This window comes from Hippocampus bargibanti, linkage group LG03 (genome assembly GCF_051943395.1).
Source record: "Hippocampus bargibanti isolate YZ-2025 linkage group LG03, ASM5194339v1, whole genome shotgun sequence".
Lineage (NCBI taxonomy): Eukaryota > Metazoa > Chordata > Actinopteri > Syngnathiformes > Syngnathidae > Hippocampus > Hippocampus bargibanti.
Genome location: NC_142736.1, coordinates 26600286 through 26619471, shown reverse-complemented (window position 1 = coordinate 26619471; position 19186 = coordinate 26600286). Strand labels below are relative to the sequence as shown.

At 40.5% G+C, this 19186-nt stretch overlaps 1 long non-coding RNA gene across 6 annotated transcripts in view; it reads left to right on the top strand.

Moving 5' to 3' along the window:
- The first annotated feature begins 743 nt into the window (after positions 1-743).
- LOC148900848 (uncharacterized) overlaps positions 744-19186 on the top strand; it is a 117176-nt gene continuing 98733 nt past the window's right edge. For all 6 annotated transcript variants that reach the window (XR_016114517.1, XR_016114516.1, XR_016114519.1 and 3 more), the window contains exon 1: positions 744-860. This is a non-coding gene — a long non-coding RNA (uncharacterized LOC148900848). The remainder of the gene's footprint in view (positions 861-19186) is intronic.

Sequence of the window (19186 nt, the reverse complement as noted above, 5' to 3'; positions counted from 1 at the left end):
CAAGTGGTGCCACATGTCACTGTTGAATTCCCGAGAACTTTGATCCCGCAGGCGCATTTGCATCAAAACACAGCATCAATGTGAAAAGGATATTTGTATTCTGGTTGTATGAACACTAAAAATAATAATTTTAATAATTTGCTGTTGTGTCTATAAGTGCAAGTTACAATTTCCATCGTGCAAATTGCAAGCACAACCACATTGCACGTGACAGAAATCGAAAAACACTAACCGTTTTTATGTGAAGTAACAAGAAAGAGTTTTCAAGCGAGCGAGAGCTTTTCCACTAAGCAGTGCCCAATAAGTCGATCGCGATCGACCAATTGCTTGTGGATTCATTTCAAATTGATGGGAGGAAACGCCCCCCCCCCCCCAAACAAACGTGTGTCTATTTGCATGTTATTTAAATGACATATTTTTGTGTCAGTACACACATTTCGCAACCCGTAATCCTTAAAAAAGTATTTAAAAAAAATAATTACATAAAAAAAACAGCTCACCTTTAACCATGTAAAGGTGTGACCCGCAACGCCGGAAGTTGTTTGACGTCAAAAGATTGGAATTACAATTTGTGATCAATGATATCATTTAATAATAAGAATAATAATACATTTTCTTTGTAAGCGCCTTTTAAAACTCTCAACGACACTTTACAGTGACGGGATATTTTTTTTTTCTGCGGATGAGCAGCGGCTTTTATTCGCGCCAGAAGCTAAACCCGGAAGTAACACAAACTCACGCCACGAACATTTATTGTTGTCATTTTCGTCCGAAGTTTCATGTACAATTCACCGAATACCAAAATGATTTTAAAACAATACACGTGAGCGTGCCATGGCTTGCGGCAGATGACAACTCAGGTAGGCAACTCAAACTTTTGTGGATACTTTGTGGTTAGGATTCGTTCATTTTAGTGACTTTTATCGCCATTGTTCATGATAGCATGCGTTTGTAAGTGTGCGTGTTTTAACGCGTCGAACGGGAGAGTTTGGTTGATCTTTAGTCAAAAAAGGTTGGGCGCCTCAGCTCCAAATGTACTGATAACTCTCAATAGCACCCTCGCATGATTCCGGAATATGATTTGGGTGTGCAATTTTGATTGTGTGTGTGCACGAAGAGTTTGATGTTTCTCTTTATTTGTAAATTGCTAGTTGTCAGATCTCCCAGGCAAGTGACACGCAGATGTATCCCAGAGCTTGATCGTGGCGTGGAGTCGAGCAAGTCGTGCTGTGAACTCCGCCCGACGCTGTGCTGGTCTCTGCGAATCTGCGTGCGTGTGTGTCTGAGTCCGAGTGAATCTGCCCTCTGTCTCGCGACGGCTACTTTTGCCCTCTGTCCTGCGACGTATACTTAGAAGGCGCACTTCAAATGCGTACACATGCCTGCGCCGCGGTGGCACCTGTGACTATGACGCCACACACGGATGCTCCAGTGTTGATGCGCTTGCGTATATGGCTTAATTGCTCGTGTTTTTGTTTGTCTATATGTGCAGAATGTGTTTACCAGCGCTGGTGTGTTTTTGTATCTGCCCCATTTCACATTTGCTCGATTGTCAAATGCAAAAAACACCATCTTAAACGTCATCACACACTTCTAAGGAACAAGAAGAGGACGAGAGAGGAGAGAAATTATGGGATTTGAATAGAATAACCCCTATTGCATTTCCATAAGTAGGCAAGTGAAGGGCGAACTTGGCTGAATGAATGAGAACCTGTTAGAAAGTTGAAAGATGGTAGTCTAATGATGTGGAATACTTGACGCTGAGGCCATCTGTACTCACCATCATACAGTTGAAAGGCAACAGCTGAAGAAGGAGGTTTGCAACTTTGATCCTGGGTCGGCCTCAAATGAAATAAATTAGCCTTCATCCTCGGTTTTAGTGCAGGGAGGACACGACATCAATCAATTTCATTCCCATGTTTTTGCTTTTACCACATCTCAACACACACGGAAAGCCTTTTTGATTACTGTGTCGTAGTATACGTTCTACCCTGAGCACACACTGCTATGTGACCTGACATGGACACTGTGAAAATGAAGCTTAACGAGAAAATGATTCTCCACGTGTAGATAACTGGTACCCCCTGCATGACCACAACATGGGGGAATATCGATATTATATTTTTTATGAATTGTTGGTTATCAGTTGTCGCCGTTTGCAGGCTGCCAATAACGTTGTATCTCATATTGAGGCATTCAAAGTCCCTGAATGTGCATTTTCTTAACACATCCGTTCTTTGCCTGGATGGCCATCTTGTTTTTCTATCACCTCTCGGGCCTTTCCTTTCCACTAACTGGTTGCTCTCCAAGATCTTCATGTTTATGCGTGTGAAAGTCTCAGGCGACCGGGCTTTTCCCAATTCATGCTGCTCACTGGTGATTTGTGTGTGTGTGTCTGTGTCGATGAGTGTGTTGTAAAGGCAGTATGGGAACCTTTACTAATTTGCTAAATGGATTCATCCATCTGACAGAGGACAAAGATTCTGCTTGGCTTCACTCGTGTGATCCAGCCCACGAGGGGAGTGCAAGTGGGCCCAGTTGAGGGTCACACCGCACGTGGCCGTGTGGTGTGGCTCTGCTTTGCGCGCACACACACATTTTGCTTTGTTGTTTCTCTTCCAAAGAGTTGTCATTGATTTTTTTTGGAGATGTGCTTCGTGTGCACAAGTGAAATGTGGCCTGTGATTTTTATATTTCTTTTGTCATCTACCCACTTAAAACATCCAGCTTGTCCATTTTAGATTTTTTACAGTTTCCATAAATTACACAATTTTGTATTTGCAGTGAAATTCAGATTTTTTTTTAAGTTACATGGATTTCCTCATTTTCAAAGACGAAACAGTTTAAAGATGAAACAGTTTAATTGTACACAGCTTGACCATTGCTGTGTCACATGGTATTCATATTACAAAAATGTATTGGAAAGGTATTGTCCATTTAAATGGGTCATCTAATTAAATTCTGTATATATTCTCTATTGTACTAATTGGCCCCGCATCATTTGGTATTGGATACAATCACAAAAGCCTGCTTTTACAAAGAAAAGTCTATTTTGACTGAGTTTACCAGAGCATAAATTTAACAATGTGCATTGAAAAAAAACAATGCTCTATTGAATTTACTCAATTGTATATAATATTAATACAAATATTTAAAATACTATTATTTATTGTAATAATTATAAAATTGTAATAATTATAGTAATAGTAATGATAATAGTTATTTTAATGATCATAATAATGATAATAAGGATAATAATGATGATGATGATAATAATAATAATAATAATAATAATAATAATAATGCAACAACTACTACCACTACTACTAATAATAAAAAATAATAATAACAACAATAATACATATTATGTAGTTATTATTTAGTTATAATTGTTTTTTTTTTCATCAACAATTTACCGTATTTTCTGGTGTGTAAGGCGCACCCACAATGAATGGTGTATTTTCAGTCTTTTTCCATATATAAGACACACGGAGTATAAGGCGCACCTTCAATGAATGAAAAAAAGTGTTCCAAATATAATATATAAATATATAAAAGTTTTCTAAATATAAGGCACACCACATTATAAGGTGTGACAGTAGAGGCTTCTTCTACAGGGGGAAATGGAGTTGGTGGCTGCTGACTGTAGTTGCGAGACCTGCTGTGGCTCAATATTACTTCACATATAAGGCACACCTGCATATAAGGCACAGGGTCATCATTTGAAGAAAATGAAGGCTTTTAGTGCGCCTTATACACAGACAAATACGGTGAATTTAATTTCACTTGTCATCATCCCGAGAAGTGAGATCGACGTTACACAGAAAAAAATGGTGTCTTGAATTTACTAGAGGTGGTTGGACACAATACACCCACCTGATCATTTTTTTAAGTAGATGCAAAGTATAATTCAAATATGCAATGTGTATATCAGGATACTTTTATTTTTTGCAACTAATCATAATAGTATAATAATAATAATAATAATAAAATAAAATAATAATGAAATAATAATAATAATAATAAATGAAATGAAACCAATCTCCAAGGTGATTTTTTTTTCCGTTATATTATTATGCTTTTTTTTTTTTACACCTGCAACAACATGGCAACATCGTACATGAACTGCAGATGGGGGTGTTGAGCTTCTGTTTTTCCTATAGTGTCTGGATTCTCCAGCAGCTCACTTAGCTTTTACTCTGTCCGCATTCCTGTTTTTTTTTCTTTTTTCTGTTCAGTCTCAATCCAACTTGATGAGGCCTTTTGACAGAATTATCACCAAGCTGCATGTCCGTCACACACACATGCATTGCCTCTTGGCCAAAGTCAGCTGGGATAGCCTCCAGCTTACTAGCGACTAACAGGAAGCGCCATCAAAAACAAAATGGACGGCTTTCTTTGGGATTTACTCTAATTCCTTATCTCTAAACTCAAAGAAAGCATTTTAACATACACGTACATCTATTTTCTGTCACGATTAAGGCCTATCTGTGAATGTTTTGACACCAAAGCCTTCGATTGAGGCTGAACCTGTGGTGCAGACGTAACTGAACGATGCTTTCCGTAGCAGTGGGTCTTTGATGTTTTCTCTGCAGTCCTTACTTGTAGGTGATTTGTCAGACATTTCACTGCCGCTTTTGAAAAATGAGAATAACTCAGGTTTTGCAGGATTCAACATAAACTTCACTCTTCATCACCTGCTACCATCACTTCATAAACATTTAGAAATACTGTATATAACTTGAATAGTGTACTGCAGCCTATACCAAGGAATCATATGTGCAAATATATTCAACTCTTTCTGAGGCAGCAGGCCACTTCTTGGTTCACGGTGGATGACTCACGGCAGGGTGGTGCCACCCTTTTTCTGGGGGGTGGAAGCTTTCAATAAGTGTCATTTGATGATGAAAAATTAGTTTATCCAGATGGTCACCCAGATCTTGGATTAATGGTTAGCCTGGCTGCTTCAGCCAGTGTAGCTGGTTCTTTCTTCAATATTGTCTTGGTTCATTCCACATGCCACAAACACTGCGTGTTAGGTTAATTTCCAATTTTAAATTGCCCATAGCTGTGTTTCAGTGTCCAGTGTTAAGGTGGAAACCATTCTAGGTTCTTGTTTGAAATATTAAAACGTCAAAACCTTCCTAAAATAGTTTTTCAGCATTTCTGGCCACGACATTCATCAAGGAGGAGATTGTGCTGAGCGATTGCAGCATGAATATGCCTGCACTGTTTTTGATTTGGAAGGAATGTCAGCTCTGGGGCGATTGTATTTTTTTTGCGGCTGTAATGAGCAGCATTTTCACAGCCCCACTTTGTTCAGAGAAAAGGTCAGTGCTGTTGGACCATCTACGGCTGGATGTATCCATGACTTGATGAGCCGAAAGGAGCATCCGCGCAGAGCGCCGATGCGTATGTGGAACTGTCGCGGCTTTGAATTGAAGCAGATTTACATGTAACAGGAGATGTAAGACAATTTCCTTTCGTGGATGGATGCTACAGCTCAGTGTTTGGTTTCAACATTTAGCTTGTAGGCAGACATGCACATTCCACCATAACATCCCTGATCCACTGGTGAAAAGGACACTTTGATCCTCTCGTCTTTCATCTAGAACTGCTTCATATAACAAAGATTGAATGAGTGTCCTTTGTGTTGTGTCACATTATTTGTTATTTAGTTATTTCTTGTTCAAGATGGCCCCGCGAGAGTGGCTGCCTTTACAGCAAGTCCTGTATTTTGTTTTTCTACTTCTTTCTTTCCTTTCCTCATCCCTCCATCACTTTGCTGTTGTGAAATGTACATTTCTCCACTGCGAGACTAATAAAGGCTATTCCAATCCAATTCAATCCAATCCAAAATTGAACAACTCTGTTTTAAAGCACTTGATGCTGGAACGTGAACTACACCTGTGCGGTTGGATGATCACATGTCACTCTGCTGCACTGCTAATCACTCATCTTTTAAATCCAATGTCATGTCATGGCAGTGTCACGGAAAAGGCAATGGCTCGGAAGTCAAACACTGTTTTCCAGGGCATCCTCTTTCTCCCTTATCTTGAAAACATGTCTATCCAGGCAAGCCAATCACTTGAATGCCACAGTTGCTAGGAAGCAAATGCTCTGAATCTCACTCTAATCTCTTTTTTCCGACTATTAATTACTATAAACGTGCGTGTGGCTCCATGCAGGCGTGTTTGTTTATGCAGACGCTACCGGCCCCCAGGTATCAGCGTTACACTGGTGTTGGTCTGCGTTGCGACTTGCATGATTATCGACCGACGTGTCATGCAGGATAAGACCCAGTGTGCCTCTGTTGACTGCTTTGCGGTCACCACTGCAGGGAGGCAGGATTGTGGTTAGACTGCACGCGGCCCAGGATGTGGAAAAGGAACAGCTGTGTGTGTGTGTGTGTGTGTCTGCGTGTGTGTGTCTGCGTGTGTATACTGTCTGCCTGCGCATTGTCTGTATATTGTTGGGCGGCAGCTCTTGATCAATTACAGTGGAAACTTAAAGGGTGAATACAATATGTTCCAAGATGAGTTTCAATTGGTTTGGAAAAAAAGTCAATTGGATGATGATAGGAAAAATAAATAGGATTAGGGTGAGAGCCTAATGAATAGCATCCTTATCGACGTGCCCTTCAAGCAATGGACGTTTGAACAGAAATGGTGGCGCAAGATATGTAGACGGCAATAAAATAATATTAACTCGAAGCAATATTTAAATAATATTAAGTTGAAAATTACATTGATTTTTTGATTTATTTTTCAAGAGGAGAGAAGAAGAACATGATGAAAAGTGGGGGTGTGGGGTATCATGGCAGAGAACATGACATTTCCGCAAAGGCAAAAATACCGACAACTGTCCTCCAAGGATGCCCATTTCGTGTTGCATCATATTCTCCCAGACATTTATATATGACATTTTCTGATGTATTAGGCACCCAAAACACTTGATTTTATTCATAAGATGACCTTGCGCCTTATATGCAGGTGTGCCTTATATGGGAAGTCGTCACAACGGGTCTCGTAACTCCTGTCAGCAGTCACCGACTCCATTTCTCTCTGTAGAAGAAATAGTGTGTGACCCCAGCCTCTACTGTAGAGCCTTATAACGTGGTTTGCCTTATATTTGGAAAACTTTTATATGCTTGGAAAACGTGTTTTCATTCATTGAAGGTGTGACTTATAGTCCGCTGCACCTTATAGATGGTAGTTTGAAAAGTTTTGATGAAAATACCTGTAGGGGTGCACCTTATACTCTGATGCGCCTTATACACCAGAAAACACGGTTGATGGATGGTAAAAAAAACCAAACAATAATTACTAACTAAATATTTATTATTATTATTATTAAATACAATTGAGTACATTGAATAGAGGATTGTTTTTTTTTCAATGCATATTGTGAAAGTAATGCTCTGGTAAACTGGTAAAATACACCATTCATTGGGGGTGCGCCTTATACTCCGAAACATCCGGTAATTGAAAGCTGAAATGAACCTTGATATGAAAATCATCCCATCCTCTGCCGGAGATAACATGGCTAGACATTCAGGTTCTTTTTTCTTCTCCATAACCAGACACAGGCAGTTTTTATTTCTTTATTTTAAAGACACTTCCGCCTTTTGGATACGCCTTAGGCTTAGCATCCGTGCTAAAGTTCCTGTTGCGTGACTGACAATACATGCGCATCGGCAGGTGCAGATGTTCATATCAATCCAAAGCAATTTTAACCCGTATTGGTTGATTGTCTTCTTATTATCATCCACCTGCATAGCGTCCGCGACGAGGAGCGTCTGGAACTAATGGATGCTTCTCCATAAACGCTTTTGCGATGCCGAGACGCACTTTTGCCATGCTCTGATTCACCTCACTCACTTCCCCTCCCCATGTCTGACGATAGAAGCCTTCTTGAGAGCCTTCATCAATTCTGCATGGGCCCCAGCTACTAAGCACAAACAATATCTGACAGAGGTTTTGCCTCAGGCATGCCCCGAGAGCTCCGAACCTCCTCCTGGCTCTGTCCTCTCCCACTATGTTTGGCAAGCTCCACTGCTTTCCCATAGAAGGGGGACATCACATTCGACATCAAGTGGAGTGTTTGATGTGATGTATTTAACCTCGGCTCCGCTTGACTCTTGTCAGGACAAGACGCTATCGATTATTTTGCCTTTTGTTGTTATGGAGCATGCACGCAACGCTAAGCTTTCCTATTTTGTGATATCGTGATTGAGTGATTTCACTCTGAAATTACTTGAAATCAATCTGAGCGCCCAATGGGACAAAAAAGTGTTACTTTTTTTGTTCAGTTTTCTAAATTGTTTCTCGTATAGGAAATAATAGAAAGCAAAACAATCCGTTTCAATGTCCACTTGCCACCTTTATAAAAGCTTCAGAAACTGTCATGGCATTCTTATTTTTTATAGGCAGGTGCATTTCAATACATGAGAGGAGAGGTGTCAAATTCATTTCTTGCGCGTTACGGTTTCCTCTCAAAAGCCGTTATGAATTTGGAGAAACCATTAGAATGTTTCATCCCTTCCACATGTTACAGACAACAAATTGATGAATGAATACTTTTCAAATCAGAAGTCAAAAATAATAACTGTTATTTTGGTTATACATACAACAATTTACATTTTTGTTTCGGACTTTAGCAAGCATCATGGAATTTCACAAGTTTGATTTCCTTTTGCAGGCTGAATAAAATGATGTGGCGGGCCAGATTTGGCCCCCGGACCTTGACACCTGTGAATTACAGTATTATGGACCTTTTTTGTTATGTAATTAAAAAGTGAATTTAGAATCATATGTACTGTATACATACCAAAAGACAGAGTGAAATAGTTCATGATTTTGTATCATTTTAACTCATTCACTGCCATACATGCAAAAATGTGTCACTGGGTTTAGATCTTATTAGAGTTATAAAATTAAGTCAGTGTGATTAAAACTCAAATTTTAAGAGCTGTATATTATTTTAACTCATTTACTGCCAGACGTGCAAAAATGTGTCCACTCCAGTGCCAGGGTATTTGTCATTGTCACTCGAATTCCAGGACCCACAGAATATTGAGTTTTAGGACTACATAAACATTCGATGCAGTGTAAGAAACCTTACATTCTCTTCTGTTATCAGAAAACCGAGTTAATTCCTAAATTATATTAGTGTGCAGTTATATGAGCTTGAAATGAGGGTGGCTGTCCAAAATAGATATTACAGTAAAGTCTCGTTATATCGATATCGGATATATCGATAGTCCCAGTTATATCGATACTATTTCTATGCACGCACGGAGAAAATTACATGCAAACAGGGTCGGATATATCGATAGTCCCGGTTATATTGATATTTTTTCGGACTCCCTTGAATATCGATATAACGAGACTTTACTGTAGTTTATATGTAGCTCTTTAACAACAGCTGAACGAACAAAGCGAACATGGAATGAAGGGAAATGATGCCCCCTTCTAGAAGGGAAAAAAAAACATTGCTGTAGGTCTGGCCAGCGCTTTATCAGCACCACAGCAAGAAAAACCAAAACCCGAACAAATTCAGGAATGGCGCTCGATGTCATATTTTAAATGCCTGAATAAATTCGGGAATGGCATCGAATGAGTTAATCAGCACATGGGGTCAATCACAGGAACATTTGTCACAGTTGATTAAATGACTGGTGTCCACTACAGCGGGAGTAACATTACCTTCCAACCTGTTCCGTTTTTACATTGAGCGTAAGCGCTGCCTTGATTGCGGGAAGTTGAATTCGGAGCAACAATAGCGATCTCCTCTTTTTGAAACTGTTATGATCTTTTAATGGTCTTCCATTACACCGTCTTTATATCCTAAAAGCCGGCAGACACCGTTTCGGGCCTCACCTTTCATATCGCTTTCATTAAAAGGCTTGCAGTGGCCGACGAGTCATTTGCTGAGAGTTTGTGTAAACGCGTGTGTGTTTATGTGTGTGTTTATAAAAGACTATGTCTGAGATGCAGTGTATTTTTATCTGGTGCATCGATCTGTTTCGTCCTCCTCCACCTCCTGCTTTTCTGGCTGTGGAAGCTGTGACCTTCAGTGTGGGAGGTAGCACTCAGGCGCCAACATACACTCACGCACACACACGCACGCACACACACACACGCTTGCACACTACTTGCATGTGTCTTTTTTTGTTGGCAGTATGTTTGGTGTTGATTCTGTCATCATACATACAGATCTAGAACATGCTCACGCCAATGTTCTCTGTGCGTGACATGTCCTTTGAGTATGCAGGATATGCAAAAGCTAAGATGTGCTCCCTAATACAGGTTTAGATTTGTTCAATGTTGTTGTCGTTCATTCACTGCCATTCCCGAATTTATTCTGGAATTGAAAATATGACGTAGAGTGCCATTCCTGAATTTGTTGGGGTTTTAGTTTTTGTTGCTGGGGTGCTGATAAAGCCCTGGCCAGACCTCTGGCAATGTTTTTTTTCCATTCCACAAGTGGCAGCATTTTCCCTTTTTTGCATGTTTGTACTTTGTTCCAGCTTCAGCTGTTGTTAAAGCGCTATTTCAACCAATATGTATATACAGTAAAGTCTCGTTATATCGATAGTACTGCTTATTACGATACTAATTCTATGAACGCAAGGAGAAAATTTACATGCTGCAGGATCGGATATATCGATAGTCCGGTTATATCGATATTTATTCCGACTACCGAGAATATCGATACAACGAGACTTTACTGTATTGCATTGTATTTTGGCCAGCCGCACTTATTTCAAGCTCATATAACTATCGACCAATATAATTTAGGAATTAATTCTTTTTTATGATGAAAGAATTTCTTCCGCTGCATTGAACGTTTATGTAGTCCTAAAACTCAATATTCTGTGGGTCCTGGAATTTGAGTGACAATGAAAAAAACCCTGACACTGGAGTGAACACGTTTTTGCATGCCTGGCAGTCAATGAGTTAAGTGTCTTGCATACACAGTATGCTTGGCTATTGAAAAGCGGGAGCAAAAACAAAAGTGTGACTTTTCAAAAAAATATTTTGTGCACAGACGTGGAGTCTGCTGACTCGTGAATGTTGGAAAACTCCACAGTCAGCAAAAGCGTCACTTGTTATCACAAGTCAAGTGTGCTACTTTTGGCCTCTTGGATATCTATCTCAAGGGCATTTTTCTCAGACACAAAAAAGTCCCCCAATTTTACAGATGGGCTCATTGTGGAGTTGGGTGGCTTTATTTAGCAATGTGACAAGATTTGACAGGGTGTCAAAATGCTGAGTTTGGTTGGAATAATGGTCTCAATTGTGTTGAACAACACCCCAGGAATGTTGAAAAGATTTTCAGTCAAGTCAAGTATTTTTTTTGTGGTGTGAATCTACCAATGGAATCCAGAAAAAAAATATATTGTTTGGTGTGTTGGAAAACAAACTTTCTGTGGAATGTTTTTGTGAGGTATGACTTTTAAGAAATATGACCAAAAAATGCTTTCAAATCGGAATACTGTGATCCCGTACTACTCCGTGGTTTACTTTGTACAGTTTCAGTGCATTGCGGATTTTTTTTCAGGGAATAAAAAAAAAAATCCTTAATGAATCAGAGGTTTTGTACATGGCTGTCACTTATTTGCTTCCCAGCGCTGATGTCACCCAATGACAGCACGATATCCCATGATTTACAACCATGTGGATTGGCTGTGCCTCTTCTCAGCGCCGCCCAGCACCCTCTTCTGTGTTATCACGTGGGTTGTTATTATATAACTCGACATGGCGGATTTTAATCTGTCGCGGGTGGTCCTGGCCCCCATTAACCATGAAAAACGAGAGAAAATTGTAAAACTGTATCCCTTCTTTACAGACGTAAAACAAAACCCTTTCTGTTGTATTTTTAACACATTTTTGAATCTGCCTCAAATTTTGTGGAATCAGCTTCAGTTAATGAGGAGGAAGTTTTATTTTGTCAATATGTTGGAGCCATTTCTCATATTAAATAAAACTTTTGCCAGTTTTACAAAATTTGTTTTTCAATCTTAGAGGTTTAATTTGTTCCCAATTTGTAGGACAGTACTGTGTTAAGCTTCCCGTCACATATCTGGCACACACACGCACAAATGGGAATCATCTTTGTGGTCAGGACCATCTCAGACTGTGAAGGTTTCGTCTACAGTAAATCAGCTCTGCTGAAAGTGGTTCGTCTGCGAGGGTTTTTGTGTCGCGAGTGTGTGAAAGATATTGTGTGTCGAAATGTGTCTGTGTGAAGGGGAGAAGCCCGTTTTTGTTGCTGTGTGTGTGTGTGTGTGCTCAACTGTGGGGCCATGGATTGATGTAAAATGCCTCCCCCTCGAGGACCAGATCGGCAGGATTGTGTGTCAGTAGGACAAAGGCATGGCGCCATCCGTCCTGCTCCACGGGCCAGTAACTAGAATTAATTACAAACCAATCGAATCGGCTGCAGCCAATTGGCAAACTAATTGGTAATTTCAGCTGCCCGTCCAGTCACCGATGGGTATCTCGTTGAGGATGATGTGGTTACGAGGTTGGAGTATTGTCACTTGGTGACTCGACGTCATCCAAAAGAAGAACATTCAGGCTCTAGTTCAATAGGAGTTGTTTCAGCCATTCACTGGGTTTGGGATCTTATTAGAGTTCAAAAAATTGACTCAGTGTGACTGAAACTCAAATTTTAAGAGCTGTCGACTATTTTAACTCATTCACTGCCAGACGTGTAAAAATGTGTCCACTCCAGTGCCAGGCTTTTTTGTCATTGTCACTCGAATTCCAGGACCCACAGAATATTGAGTTTTAGTACTACATAAACATTCAATGCAGCGTGAGAAACCTTAGACTTTCTTCTTTAATCAGAAAAAAAGTTAATTCTTAATTTATATGGGTCTGGAGTTATATGAGCTTGAAATGGTTCCGGGTTAAGTGAACGCTGGCGCGTGTGGCTGCCTCTGCTCACCCACAGACAAAACTGATCCTGTGACTGTAAAGTGACCATGAGAGTTTTGAAAGGCGCTTAGCAATGTCATGGATTATTATTATAAATGAGGGCGGCTGTCCAAAATACAACGCAATACATACGTGCATATTGATTTCTATAGCACTTTATCAACGGCTGAAGCTGGAACAAAGCGCTAACATGGAAAAAAGGGAAATTCTGCCCCTTGTGGGAGGGAAAAACATTGCCAGATGTCCGGCCAGCGCTTTAATGACACCCAAGCAAGAAAAAACAAAACCCAAACTAATTCGGGAATGGCGCTGTACGTCATATTTTCAATTCCTGAATAAATTCGTGAATGAGTTAAATAATAATAATGTGCGAATGTCACTTTTTTGCAAGTATTTCAGGTTGAGCAGCATCACCTCTCGCAGGCGACAGCCAACTGCTGTGGAGAACGTAAATTCCACATCACGCACACAAGTGCCACACTCGATAAAACCCTTCAGCAGGAACGTTAATCGAAACAAACGTGAACTTGAATAAATTAAGGCAGCTCTTAATGCTTTGTAGTTAAATTTGACATAAAAACACATGTACATTCTTAGCAACTGCATGAATTTGGTTAGTAGAAAATGGAATTCTCCTGACGGCCAACGTGATTGAAATGGTCATATTCCTGTCTGTCCAAACATTGCTGTTGATTCACCCTCTGTCACTAACCTCGGTGTGGAAAAATAATTTTAAAGGTAGACGGCGCCAACCTGTTTATGCTCCACTGGACTTTGTGCTTGTTGCTAAGGTTGTAAGAAGTGTTTGCAACTGAGGGCCATATAATGGCGGCAACCCCTCCACCCACATTCTCTTTAAAATATTCCCCAGGATTAAGCCCATTACTTAATACTGATGACAACGCACCCCCATTCTTCCAGGCTGATCAAGGATGCACACGTTCTTTTGGTAGCTTGGCGAAAGGAACAGGTAACCTTTTGCCTCCTTACGACCTCCGGTGTCATCTTCATCTTCCTCAAAATGCCGAGTGGCTTTCTCTGTTTCAGCGAGCCGTCATCATGTCTGGCTCGCCCCCGTTTGGGAGGAAGTGTGCGCGGAAGACTGAAAGGCTTGTCAAGGTGCCAGGTTTCTGAAGGGGCATCAATCTCTCAATTATGCCTGAAATAACCAGGCCTCACCTGACACTTCCTATGTTGCAAGATACGAGAAAGAAGATGAGTGTAAAAAGGTTCAAATGAAACCCGCTGAAGGCAAATGTGTTCTGTATGTGTGTGCGGGGCGTATATTTGTGTTGCCGTGTTCCACTTCCACAGAGGTTGTGGTTAAAGAATTGGCTACATCTAAAACCATATTTTGGAATTAGGGATATAAAAACTGTATAATTCAAATGCCCTTTTTTGTGATTTAAAATTGTGAGACCCAAAAAAAGTAATTTCACAATGTGTTTTACCAAACAATACAATACAATACAATACAATACAGCCATCCATCCAGCAATATCGACCTTTAACAAAATCACAGACTCATTCCAACCCACGTTTTGCATAAAATAGTCGCAAAAAACAGAGTCAGCCCAGCATTTAAAATGCGTCAATGTGATGAGCCTTGTTGTGTTTCAACTCAAAGGACTCAACCTTGCTTCTAATGGAGCAGTATAGGTTTTAATCCTAAATGAATGGATGACATGGGTGGAAGTCAGAGTATCGAGAAAAAACTCACACAAGTACCAAGAGAACATCCAAACACCTGAAAAGATTTTGCAGGCCGAGATTCGAGCCGCAACCTCACAACTGTGGGCCTTTTGTGTGAAGCCCTTGTCGACTCGACCACCGGTTCTCCCCGTTCATATCTCAATGAAATACCTAATTTGAATATGCTGACATTTTTTTTCTTCGAATGCGTACACTGAATGTTCTGCCTGTGGTGTATTAATCCTTTGAAAATAAGAATTAAACATTCAGCTTTTGAATTAGACATTATAATTCATTAATAATAGACAACATATCAAGTGTATAGTTGGTCCAAGCATACTGTATAGGTGAGATATGGATGAAAACGTGACCATTTTGTCTCAATATGTACGTGCACACGTACTGTGAACTGCTTCATAAACACGGCTGCTCAAAGGGCTAAGTAGTATTTTAAACTAATTCTTCCATTTATTGGCTTCAACAGAATGAACAGTACACCAATAAATTGATTGTGTCATGAAAGTGCGAGCTTTTAAGTCGGTGGCCCCTCCCCAAATTGGTGCTTTTTGCACTAACCAAACATTGCGCTCACAAGCGCTAGGCATCACGTCTGGCCTTTTTGCTTCCCAAAAGAGCAATAACTCAGTTTACAAATGTAAAATGTATTTTACATGAGCTTCTGTGTAGTAACGTTGAGAATCCCTGTGGGGAGATAGCATGAACTCTCTCACACACATTTGCAGTAGTGCCAACTACGCCGCTCGTGAATGAGGATCTTCTTGATGGAATAGAATTCTTCCGAAAACCAGCGGGAACCTTCAACACAACACATTTTCAATGTTTTTTTATTTTGTTCTGCTTTTGCAAATACTAATCTCAAAGACTCCTGGATTTGCAGTGCTTGACAAACTGGACCTTTTCATGAAATTCACAAAATTAGCACCCACATCAATGACTCCGGTGTCAGGGTGCATTTTCTTGAGCTGAGAGCAGCAGCGAGATCGAGAGTTTCCACCAATTAAGTTAACACTGCTGATCTGTGCAGGATAAACAGGAATCACAAACCAGATTAAAGGCACATTCCCTTCTCAGATGCCCCGCCTGTGCTGTTAGGATCTCCCAGTTAGGCCGCCAGAGCGAGATGGATGATCGATAGCTTGGCCAAAAATCGTTTGTTTAATCGTATTTGCAGGGATTTTCTCTCCTTTGGAAACAGTGGACGGCAGGGTAGGGTGTGGTGTGTGTGTGATGGGAGTCTGCTGAAACATTGGTTCAATATGGACATTATTCTGAAACCTGAAACTGCAGGAAATAGATATTGACCATGATGACCATTTACTCACTCTCTGGGTGGTGTGTGTGGAGCCAAGCTAGATCTTCGATGAAGATGCTGAGATGAGGATCGGGTGCACAACTACATTCGAAGCTTCAGTCAATCTGGTAATGTGCTGCAGTATAGCTATTCATTCACCGATATTCATTTTGAAAGACCCTGTGATGTAAAATCAACATTTTGTTGCTAAATATCCACGATATTTCTTGAAAACATGTCAAAAGACTTGTGTACAGTCGTCTTGATATGTAATTGTGAAGTTAAAACTTAAAGGTGGGCCTCTCCCCATAATTCACTACACAGTATAAGACCTTCTTTCGCATTGTTGATAAATGAGGTTGACTTCCTACAGTTAGCTAGCTAGCTAACCCTACAACACAGGTGTCAAAGTCAAGGCCCGCGGTCCAAATTCGGCCCACCACGTCATTTTTTTCGGCCCGCGAAAGCAAATCAAACTTGTTACATTCCATGATGATTGCTAAAATCTGAGCCAAAATTTCATATTTTTGGATGTCAACCACAATAAGTCATTATTCTTGACTTCAGATTTGAAAACGAGTTATTCATTCATTTGCTGTGTGCTCTATGTGTAATATTTGAAGGGATTTAAACATTCTAATGGGTTCCCCAAATTCATAACGGCCCTCGAGAGGAAACCATAACTACAATGTGGCCCGCGGCGAAAAATGACTTTGACACCCCTGCCCTACAACATGAAAATGCTTTATCCCTTTAATATGGCCACTTTAAAGCTCCTTTTTGTCCGCAAGTGCATGAACGTCTGGGAAAGAAATATTGGATAGTTAGAAGGGTCAAAAAAGTAAGCAGAAACAGGCAAATATTGGATGAGGCCCTTGCAATGGTCTTGGTGACCTCAAAGTTTGACAGCAGTGATTATCATCTACAATGCCGAGAAAGAAGATGTGAAATGAGAAATTGTCAAAAATGAATTGTTTGGATGAAAAATTATGTATTTTCTATCAACATTTTTTTCTGACCATCTCACTCGTGGATCAGGAGCATGAAATGTTCTTCGTGTCCTGCATGTCTGTTTTTCATGGAATTCCTGAAACGGGACAGTACAAATATTATATACTACTTTTTTTGATAAATACATAAAATATAATCTAAAACAAAAATAGCAAATACATATTCCAACTGTAACCAACAAAGCTGTGGCTTGATCAACCCACACTGCCACTCTGATGTCATTGTGAAGTTCATAATTGATGTATTATTCATAAGAAAAAAAGTATGTCCTTTTTGCCTCCACCCATCCCGTTTAGGGAATTCCATCCAGCATCGATCTGAATAACACACACGCAGGACATGTACAAGACATGAAGAACAAAGCAGGGAATTCTAGAGGCGTTGTCTCAGTTAAGACTGTAAAACGTTTAGTTTTGAAGACCTGATGGCATTGATGTTCGAATCAGAAAGAGCGGCCATGTGAGAGAATGATATCAACGATGCAAATCAATAGTGCGTGTGTGTGTATGTGTTTGGTGGTGGTGATGTCTGGGGGGGCGGGTGGTTGTTTGTCCTGTTTGGGTTCTTCATTTGGCTCACGTCTCCTTCTGAAAGCTGAGAGTGTGTCTGTGTGTGGTCTGAGAGTTACCATGGAAGACAAGAATGGCGCTGAATGGGGGATTCCCGGGGTCAATGTTGCCTCTAAGCTGCGCGCCTAAGCAATTGCGCACTTCCCTCACCCTCTCTGCGCAGATGGTGCGCACTACTCACACACTACATTTCTACATTTCTTCCTTCATTTTCATACAGCTTCAATCTACAAGCATGTTACCAGACTGTCCCCACTTCCAGCTCCTGTGTTTTGCTTTTCTACTTTCATTTCTTTCATAACTTTGCTGCTGTGAAATTTTTCTCCACTGCGAGACTAATAAAGGCAAATCCAATCCAATTACAGTTTTAGTCGTGCGACCGAGGGTGTGCATTCAGTCGTTCTATGATATTTTAATGCATACACTAAGGCAGGGGTGTCAAAGTCATTTTTTGCCGCGGGCCACATTGTAGTTATGGTTTCCTCTCGAGGGCCGTTCTGAATTTGGGGAACCCATTAGAATGTTTAAATCCCTTCAAATATTACATATAGAGCACACAGCAAATTAATGAATAACTCGTTTTCAAATCTGAAGTCAAGAATAATGACTTTTATTGTGGTTGACATCCAAAAATATGAAATTTTGGCTCAGATTTTAGCAATCATCATGGAATTTAACAAATTTGATTTGCTTTCGCGGGCCGAAAAAAATGATTTGGCGGGCCGGATTTGGCCCGCGGGCCTTGACTTTGACACCTGTGCACTAAGGTCACATTCATTTTAGTATTTTACTAAAACAATTTAAGTTTAATTTGCCTCATTTCATAAGCTAATGTAATATCTAATATCTAGGAGCGTTTGCTAAACATTTATTATGATTATGTAGCTCAAATCTCACGTAAGTCAAATTTCAGTTTTTCTGATGTACAACATTTGTAATTTGTTTGAAAACAATTACCCACTGGTGAAATTTAAGACACTGCAAAGCACTGCATGAGCACTCCACTGGTTTCTGCGGCCAATTATGACCGTAAATGATAGCATCTTTTAAAACGTATGGTAAATGGAGTCTCACGGCAAAGTGTTTATAAGCAAACACCTTAACCACTCCAGCGGAGGTTTTCTGAACACAGAGATATTTTAGACTGAATTGGGTGAGAGATGAGGTTCGCACAAGTTGGGAGAGTAGAAGGAGTGATGGGGTGCGCTGTCTCTCACAGGAGACGGTGACGCCTAAACAAATTCGATAAACTAACCTTGTTACCCCCAAGGCACATGGCGCTGGCCTTCATGCTACCCCATTCAGTCTCTATATGAGGCCAGCTTGTGCATAATAGACACACTGATATATGCACAAAGAAAGCCACAAAGCAACATAAAGAATGAGTGGTTGTCAATGGATGGCAGTGTGCACTTAGCTCAGGGCTGCTACCGGTCTTCGCCCCAAGTACCCACAGATGATGAATTGACAGCAGCTTCTAGGAGTAGCTCACAGGTTCTGGACAGCGGCAGAGAAACCTGGGGAGGGTATGACTACAGAAAGAAGATGGTCTCCAGGAGGGATGGAGAAAATGCGAGAGGGAGAGAGATTGAGAGTGGGAGGGAGGGAGACAGACAGACAGAAAGAGAGACAGACGGAGAGAGAGACAGACAGAG